General features: G+C 35.3%; 1 pseudogene; it reads right to left on the bottom strand.

The window, feature by feature from the left end:
* Positions 1-377: 377 nt before the first annotated feature.
* Positions 378-2,037, bottom strand: LOC101080430 (annotated as a pseudogene).
* Between the last annotated feature and the right edge of the window lie 7,929 nt (positions 2,038-9,966).

Here is a 9,966-nt window from a genome sequence, read left to right as displayed (position 1 = left end):
CAATGATAAGGAGCCTGAGCCCATATCCAGGAAGACTCAGTAGAGAAAGAAGGCTGTGACTGATTAGCTACATCTACCATAGGGAAGGGAAGGGTGATCCAGGACTAGTCTAAGATAAGCCTAAAATGAATAGCTCCTGTTTTGTGCCCTGGATCATATTTGAGTAAAATCAAAGAGTAGCAAAATAGACATTAGTCTTTAAAATGTTCTTTCAAACTATGTCAGACTAAAAACATTAAACTTAAGTGTTATTATAATTAAATCATTCATATGATGTTTTTTACTCAAGGGTTATATGCATATGCATTAAAAATAAAAGACTATTATTATTTTAAACTATGTTACCGTTATATAAATCCTATTTAAGTATAAGATAATTATAGTAGTAATGATCCTTATGTGACTAGAGCAGAAGTTTCAGAATTCCAGATGTCATTGAAGAAGTTAGTTTCTGGTATGTACTTACTTTTGGTTTTACTGATGCACAAACTTAAACTGAATTCTTATCCACATAACAACCAGTGAATGTGTAATCTAAGATTGTGAAATGAAGCTTTAAATATGCTGTGCCTTCAATGCAAATATGGTCAAATGGCTGCTTCTCATGATTCTTGGCTCCCAAAGTTACAGTTCCAGAAACACTAATTTCCATTGATTTGGGGAACTTGTGTTCAATAATCCACATCAATAAACTTTTCTTTCAAAACACTTCAAGCTGGCCAAAACCAACTTTGCATTTCACATGTGTGATTGGAATTCTATTATGATAAGGTATAGGAGCTGTACAGAATTCAAAATTATTTTTCACACTTTCATGAAGTTTTAAAATTAATTGCTATTTTTACTTGTACTTCTTCCTATTCCATTTGATAAAAACCCAAAACTGGTGGGACAGGGACCTGTGAGTATAGTAGCATAAGCTGAATGACTCTAAAGGAGGAGTGAATGGAAATTTGTAAGGTCCACTAAGTACAGAATCATCCATTACATCAATGCTAGTAGAAGAATGGCAGAGTCCAGAGAAGTCACACAAGGATGAACTAGAATAATCTGAAGTGGAGATCCATTGGTGGAAAGACCCAAGCTGATGGTAACATTTGGCATGATTTCTTCTAAAAAATTTTTAACGTTTATGTTTTTATTTTGAGAAAGAGCATGTGTGCCTGAAAACAGGGGAGGAGCAGAGAGAGAGGGAGAGAGAGAATCCTAAGCAGGCTCCACACTGTCAGAGCAGAGCCCAACATGGAGCTTGATTCCACAGCTGACTGTGAGATTGTGACCTGAGCCAATCAGTCACTTCACTGGGTTACCCAGGAGGCCCTTGCATGATTCCTTCTAAATGACACTTACAAGTGATAGTTCCAACGACTTGCCCCGTATCTGCTATATCTTGTTTATCATAATGCATGGATTTTACCTTTTCAGTGATAGAAACTTGAGGTTTTCCTTTGTATGTTCTAACTTTCCAGGATGGATGTTTTTGTGGATGTGTCACAGAAGCAAAATTAATACTATCCAATGAATTCTTTAAGTTGGCATCTAACTAAATTCCAAATGGACAAGCTTATAGAAGTAAATCCAGCAGTTGGTTCAATTCTGTATTTAGCTCTGTGTCCTTTTTTTGACCCATGTAAAGAAAATCTTTTGCCCCCAAAATAAGTTCAAATCTTGTGAAATTACAATAATTTTGAGGGGATAAAGCTTGTCCAACTAGTGGACCAAAGCATATGTCATGTTATTCTTCAGAAAAGCAGCAACTTGCAAGAGTTCTCCACCTCCTACTAGGAGACCCTAGACACATGTTTTATAATGTGTGAACAGCTATCATGTCTCTATGAAGTCCTTATCATTCAATAATGTAAGTTCAAAGAGTAGTGTTTTAAGAAAGGTTACCATCTTCAGAATAGGCATATAATGTGCTCCAGTGAGGACTTTGGCTCATTTTCCAGCAGTTGGATACCATACAGAGAATCTCAGGGTGCTGAAAAGTCAAATTCCCAGTTCATGACTTATAAGCCACACTGTCCACTGGGCCATGATAAGCCACTATAGCATCAGCTCATCCTAGAGGTCGCCATGGAAAAAGGGCACAGAGACTGGCCTTTTCAGATGGACTATTTTCAGAAGACCTGAGGTTCGCTCAATCTGGGCCACTTTCTTCCACACCACGAACAGTCTGGCTCAGCAGAGACATTAGCTATGTCAGGTTAATTGACTAAAACCTCTGAAACCCTCTTGTCAACACATGCCACAAAAGTTCAGTGAATCCTTACCTAGAATCTCGGTTCCTCCCAAGCAACCCCAGTAGTTTCTTCCTTTACAGTCTACTTCCTGGATGGTGGCCCATAAGGATAATGGTTCCTCACTCACAGGAGCTAGAAGCCTCTCTGCAGTTTGCCTGCTACTGGCTTCCCTCCAGTTCCTCCCGGTAGCCAATCGTCATGCACCTCCATGTCCACACTTCCCTTTTTTAATTGGATTGTTTGTTTTTATGATGTTGAGTTCTATAAGTTTTTTATATATTTTGGATATTAATACCTTACCAGATATATCATTTGCAAGTATCTTCTCCCATTCAGTAGGTTGCTTGTTTGTATTGTTGGTGGTTTCCTTCACAGAGCAAAGGCTTATTATTTTCATGTAATCCTAATAGTTTATTTTTGCTTTGATTTCCCTTCACCCAAAGGACATATCTAGAAAAATATTGCTATTTTTATCTGAGAAATTTCTGTCTGTATTCTTTTCTAAGATTTTTATGGTTTCAGGTTTCGTATTTAGGTCTTGTACCATTTTGAGTTTATTTTTGTGTATGGTATTAGAATATGGTCCAGTTTCATTCTTTTGCATATAGCTCTTCAGTTTTTCAAGCACCATTTTTTTATTATTATTTGAGAGACAGTATGTGTGAACATGAGAAAGGGGCAGAGGGAAAGAGAGAGAGAGAGAATTCTAAGCAGGCCCCAACATTCAGTGCAGAGCCCAACGTGGGGCTCAATCCCGCAACCCTGAGATCATGACCGTAGCCAAAATCAAGAGTTGAACGCTCAACCGACTTAGCCATCCAGGTGCCCTCCAGCACCATTTATTGAAGAGACCTGTGTTTTCCCCATTGTATATCCTTGTCTTTCTTGACATGAATATATTGACCTTATAAATGTGCATTTATTTCTGGATTCCCTACTCTGTTCTATTGAGCTGTGTCTACTTTGTGCCAGTACCATAGTGTTTTGATTATACAGTTTTGTAGTGTATCTTGAATCTGGAATTGTGATACCTTTAGCTTTGTTCTTTCTCAAGAGTGCTTTGGCTATTTGGGATCTTCTGTGGCTTCATATAAATTTTAGTATCATTTGTTCTAGTTTTGTGAAAAGTGCTGTTGGTATTTTGATAGAGATTACATTGAATCTATAGATTGCTTTGGGTAATATGGACATAGATAATTCTTTATCTATGTTTTACTTTAATAATATACTCTGAATTATCAGCTCTAATTATAGATAGACTTAGAAATATATTGGTTTATAAGGTTATTAATGTGAGGTAAAGAAATTTGTTAGACTTTATTTTATTTTATTTTATTTTATTTTATTTTATTTTATTTTATTTATTTTTTGGCTTGCTGTGTCAGACTTGGAAAAAGCAGAAACACAACTTTGACTATCTCATCCTAGAAGTACTGCAATGTCCAACTGCAGTGTGTTAAAATCTCCAGTGCTTAGGACTTTCAGGGTACACCTATGTTTTAGAGCAGCAGCTATGCTCTTAGAAAGTAGGCACCCAGCTAATGGCTGACCAAGAAGGTAGAAAAGGATTCAGTCATTTCTGCCCAACAAAAGGATTTCTTTAACAGGTAGTATTTGCTCTCATTTGGACTGGCTCAGATGTTCTCATGTTGGAATCACAGTCTGATTATTTGCCCTGCACAGTTCTACTTACTTGCCCTTTTGTCTTTAAAATGTGTTACTCTTCAATATACCTTTTGCAGTTTTCACTGCATTACACTATCTGCTCTAGAAAAATGCAAACTGCATCACTTGAATTAGAAGGAAAGCAGAGTCGATATAGAAAGCTTTCAGAAATCAGTATGGTTCTGTTGGCAGATGAGGAGGGAGTGAAAAGCAGGAAAGCACTGTCAGAGAGATAAACCATGAGCAGGAAATGTGCTCTTCCAGTTTGGGCATGTGACCCTTTGAGTTCCAAACTGACCCTTTATCTCTCAGGAACAATGCACACAATTGCAAATGAGGACACAACAATTAAGAGTCTCAGAGAAGACATAAACTTAATCCACTTTGAAATTGAGGTAAATTTATAGAAAGTAAATAATCTGAAATTCTCAGAACTAGGGTTCTAAAACCACCTTTATCTTTTGATTTCTATCCTTTAAGACCCAAATTAACAGTCTACTTTTCACCATTTTGAAGTATCTGGACATAAGAATTTTTATTCATTTTCACATGTAAAATAGTGAGTATGAAAATATGAAGCTGATAAATTACCCAAGTCTAGAAACCTTTCTTCACTAGATGACATACCATAATATGAGGAGTACTCTTCCCAGTCTACTTGCGTCTCCCTTGTCATTTTGAGAAGCTTTGAAATGCAGCACCCTGCACTCTAGGATGCTCAGAATCACTTTGTGGCATAAAAGATGTATTGTTTATGTATGAAGCAATCATATAAAGACAGAGAGAAAAAAAGAGAAACACTTCTCATTACGTGATTATTTTAGGAAAGCACAGGAATGTAGTTCATGTTTCAGCTGCAGGAATGAGAGTAAAAAGAATACAGGTATTAAGAATATAAGGGGAGAATTGAAAACATAAAGACATATGAATGTCTGCATATGTTAAACTCAAAGAATTGGACACCAACCCCCCTCAAATAAAGAGCATTAGTTTTAATTAAAAATTATAAAAATATTTGAAGTACTTTGATTATGAAATTAACAAATTATAGTATGACATATTGATCTATGCTATTATGCAAAGAGTATGTCTACTAGAAAATAAATTTATATTTTGTAATGTTATTTATACATGACAGGATAGGAATGGTATTCTGCATTAGCTTTCTCAGCTCTAAATTCAGCCTATGTGGAAATTAATGTGTTTTGGAAGGAAAAAATTGCACAGATGTCATTTTCCTCAAAAGCAGGCAAATTATGAATGTAAATAATGCACTGTTTTGGTTTTGAGCTTCCAGAATCACTTGGAATCTGAGATACTGAAATGTCAACAAATTTGAGACCATTTTCTGCCATAAATGGAGATAAATACATTGATAGCCACTTGTCTTATTTGTAACTGGCATTAATTTTTCTATAAAAATATTTAAGAATAACATTTGGCAGAGTTTCCATATCATCTGATTATCGTACCATTACGCTATTACGAAAAAGCACAATCCAAACCTAAGCATTAGCTTTATGTCACTTTCATTATGCAATAATCATTACATAAGGATATGAAGATAAAAAATATAAATTCAGAGTAGGATTATATTAAAATACAAATTCTTAGAGGCTTCTGGATAAAAAGTCAATTTGAAGGTAGATGTGTTCCTATCTAAGATATTCATTAAATGATTGGGCACACACTAAAGTCTATACAAACGTGTGTGAGATCAATAACAAACATCAACATTTTAAAATCTATTACACTAGAACCAAGCAATGTGCCTACCAGGTGTCACAAAGTTTGATCAACGCTAAATTTATATATCCCTTGGCTTGGGTACCCACTGGTAGCCAACAAGGATGGTATACTGAAGAATGGTACATTGAAGCAGAACTCAGCTGATGGTTATTCCTTACATTAACAAATTCCTCCATTATCTTACTGATCAAAAATCAAATCTTAAAGAAATCATTAATATCACAGAACTGTCTCATGAATTGTCAACTTCATATTCCTACTGTTACCATGAATTCTCCAAGCCATCAGAAAGCTAAGTACATTTAGTGAACAGGATAAAACATAACTATTACATGCAAAAGCTAAAATTATCATTTGCTTATAAATGTTAGTACTTTAAATGGTATAATTCAATAACATACTGCTTTTCTCAAGAAAATATTTAATTTAGACATCATGCCCTAAAAAATGATCTTGGACTTCTAGACTTCTAAAAATAAATTACTCTTATTTATAAGCCACCAAGTCTATAGTATTCTGTTATAGCTGCCCAGATCCACCAATGTTACCGAAACCCAAGTTTGGCTTCTGTCACTCAAAAGGCCAATACTCAAGAGCGAATATTTGGTTGGAAAGGAATTTGAACTCTACTCAGAAGGTTGGCAACCTGAGGAGAAGGTGGACTCTTGTCCAAAAGCCAAATCCAAGGTTTTTGCCTGGCCCAGACATTTTTAAAGGGGTTAAATCAGTTAAGGGAGTGCAGTAGTATGTGACATTTCTTGGTTATATGCAGGTTCAATGATGCCAACTACAGAGTTATCTCTGTGTGCCAAGGTTGTGCAAACAGATCTGGTTCCTTAGTACCAAGGAATTGTGCAAGAATACTCTATTCTTTCTGCAAAAAAGGGCAAAATCTATAGATTTGCAAATGGAGGTCAGTCAAGTCATTTGTGTGACCTTAAAAAAGAGAAACATTTTGCTCAAAAATTGCTGGACTAATTAGAAATCCAAGGTGGCTTCAAAAGGCTTGCTGACCTTTTTGGCCTAGGAAAGGTGTAGTACTTCATTGCCCAAGGCCGGTGGTCTGCAAATCTCAAAGAAAGTAAATTAGTTTTGTTACAGATCAAGGGCCTTAGGTCAGCAAGCAAGGACTGTGTCAACTGGAAGCAAGTTAAGAGTGGCTGAAGAGCTATTAAACCAAGACACCTTATATTACTCGTTTTCAAATTTGTTTAAATGTTTATTTGTTTATATTTGAGGGAGAGAGAGACCTTGAACAGGGGAGGGGCAGAGGAGAGAGAGAGAGAGAGAGAGAGAGAGAGAGAGAGAGAGAGAGAGAGAGAATCCCAAGTAGGCTACATGCTCAGCCCAGAGACCAACCAAGAGCTCCATCTCATGAACCATGAGACCATGACCTGAGCCAAAATCAAGAATCAGCTCAACTGACTGAGCCACCCAGTTGCCCCAATATTTTACTCCTTTTCATGAGTAGGCAAATGATCATTCTCTGCATATACTGAACAAATTCTCTTTAAGTCATGCTTATTTACTTCTTAACCCTTTCATGCAAAATCAGAAGAGAAAATAAAACAAAATTATCAAATGCATGTATGGATGAAGTTCACATTTCAATTTTTTGATGTGTGTAAATATCACATAACATACTTAAGGATACTTATTTTAACAATAATGAAACATAGTTTTGCCACAGTGTCTTAAAATTTAGAAATATTTCTTCTATTCATTTATTTATTTTTCCTATTAAAGCAAATTATTTTTAGGGAAGGGTTATAGAATAGTGGTTGGAGCAGAAAAACTATGTTTGGATCTTAGCTCTTCTCTGTTACAAATATGTGACTCTATAAAGGTATTTAAACACTCTGCTTAGGTTTTTCATCTCTGAAATGGGGGTAATAATTTTATACATCTCATGGAGTTTTATGAAAAAATAGCATAGGGCTTTGTACTTAAAACAGGGCAATTTATTGGAATGAAATCCAGTTGTGTTCCAAATGAAAATTCAGAAAAAACTTCATAAATATCTAAAAACACTAGGAAATGACCATATCAGCTCTGTATTCTGTATCAGTGTGCAAGCTGTTATATTTTTCTTTGGCAATCATAACAGTGCTTGGTTTGAAATGCATAGCAAAATTTGAAAACCATAGCTTCTTTGCATGTTTGCTCTGTCTCTGGTTATGAATGTAACAATTTTGAATGTTCCAGAATGGCAATCTTAAAATGAAAGGAAAAGAATATACTTGCACAGCACATTTTACTCTAAAATCTGATTTCTGAAACCTCTTCATGGTCTTTCCAATAGTATTAAGGTTATGTTTGCCTGATGAGGACAACAGCCAGTCACTTCAGCCAACAACCTGGTTATCAGATTTCCCAGAGTGGGAAAAGGAAATTGTATTCATAAATTTTTCCTCTTCAAAATTTTGCTTCGCCATGATAAAAAGAGATTCTGAACTTTGAGAAACCTATTAACTCTGAGAAGTATTATTTCAAATATTTACTTGATGAATTGCTATTTAAAACAGCATTTGCAATAGAAGGATAGAGGATAATCTTTGGTGTACTTTTAAAAACAATTTGATATCTCAGCCTAAACTAGGTTTTCATCAATTAATGACTTGGAGATTTGTATTTATCACATTGGTTCTATAATTTAGGTCATGTCAACGAGTTCTCTTGGGATATGGTAAAACTCGGGATTATGAGAGCATACTCTACAGTATGTTCTTGGTCAATTTCCAAGTATGCATTTCGTACTCTAAACGTGAGAACTTTAAAAACTTACTGAAATTCTCTAAGACTTTGTAAGGATGTTAAAGAAATAGCAGCTATCTCTTAGTAAACAATAAAGTGATAATGTCCCTTCTTCATGTCCTCCTAGGACTCCTTCCTCTCTTAGACAATTTCTACTTCAACCAATTTCAAACAAGAGAACTGGTGTGTGTGTGCGTGTGTGTGTGTGTGTGTGTGATTGTTTTGTTGTTTTGGTTCTTTCCCTCACAATGCTGAAATTGCCTAGACAGAGCCCTTACAGAGAATTCGTTGGATTCCTATAAACGTTACAGTTTTCTCAGTTTTCAACCTCTAGTCAGGTCATCAGCAAAACTTTTTTTTTTTTTTCAGAGAAACCCTATCGTTCTTAGTCCTAGCTCTTTAGCCTTAATACATTGGTTGACATCATGCCCAAATCCTCAGGACTGCCTTCCTTATGTACTTGTCCACCTCCCATCAGACCTTTACTAGTCCACCAGTTTTCTTTCTATTTGCTCCTGGAGAAAGTTCTTCTTTCATGCAGGACTGCAGCAGCATTTCTTAAGCTCTGTCAGGTAAATTGGAAGCTTTTCAGTAAACTCGCCAGTTTATAAATCAAATATATACTGTTTTTGGTTTATTATTCTTTCATAAAAGGTGAGGTGAGGAATCCTAGTATTTAGTGTTTGTACTTTTTGAAGCTACATGCCCCTCACTGGTCTAAAGAGCTCTTATCTTGGTTACAGAGAGACAGGAATATATTTTATTCTTCATTCTCTTCTAAATGCTGATCTCAGAATTTACAGTCTCTCGTCTGCACTAACCCCAGATCTACCAACACAGAACCCCAGAAGTATTGATATGCTATATTTTTAACTCTTAGTTCATTTCAGCCAACAATGCTAAAATATATAAACACATTTTATTGACAAAATGAGCAAATAAAACCAAATTCAATGATGAGGAAGGAAAAAAATAGAATTATGTATATGAAAATGAACTCAGAAACAAGAATCAATTGATGAGTAAAGCACCACATTAGTCACAGAGGAATTCAAATTTTGTAATCACAATATATTGACAATGTATTTAGAAAGATCACTCAGAATACAAATGAGAGAAACAAGAAGACTTGAAAATGAAACAACAGTTAAATGAACAGGACTATGGATTAAAAGGCCTGAAAATAGCAGCAAGTCAGTGGAATATTCTCAGAATGTCCCACACTGTAAAAGATATAAAACCACAGCTAAAAGAAGAACACATACCAGAAAATAAGTAAAAACCACTTCCTTTATAATAAATTCTTGCAGCAAAACAAAGCCAAAAAGATTATATTAAAAGCAACCAGGGAAAAAGGAAAATTAACTACAAGAAAAAATATATAACAAGAGCTTTTTCAAAAGCAGTATATGTAACATTTTAAAAATGGAATAATAATTTTAAAGAGCTGAGAGACAATACTTGACAAACTAGATTGCTCTACTGATAAAATTATATTTGAGGGGTGCCTGGGTGGCTCACTCAGCTAAGCTTCAGATTCTTTTTCTTTTAATGT

The sequence above is a fragment of the Felis catus genome, chromosome A1 (assembly GCF_018350175.1).
Source record: "Felis catus isolate Fca126 chromosome A1, F.catus_Fca126_mat1.0, whole genome shotgun sequence".
In the NCBI taxonomy this organism is placed as follows: Eukaryota; Metazoa; Chordata; class Mammalia; order Carnivora; family Felidae; genus Felis; species Felis catus.
This window is presented reverse-complemented; position numbering and strand designations above follow the sequence as displayed.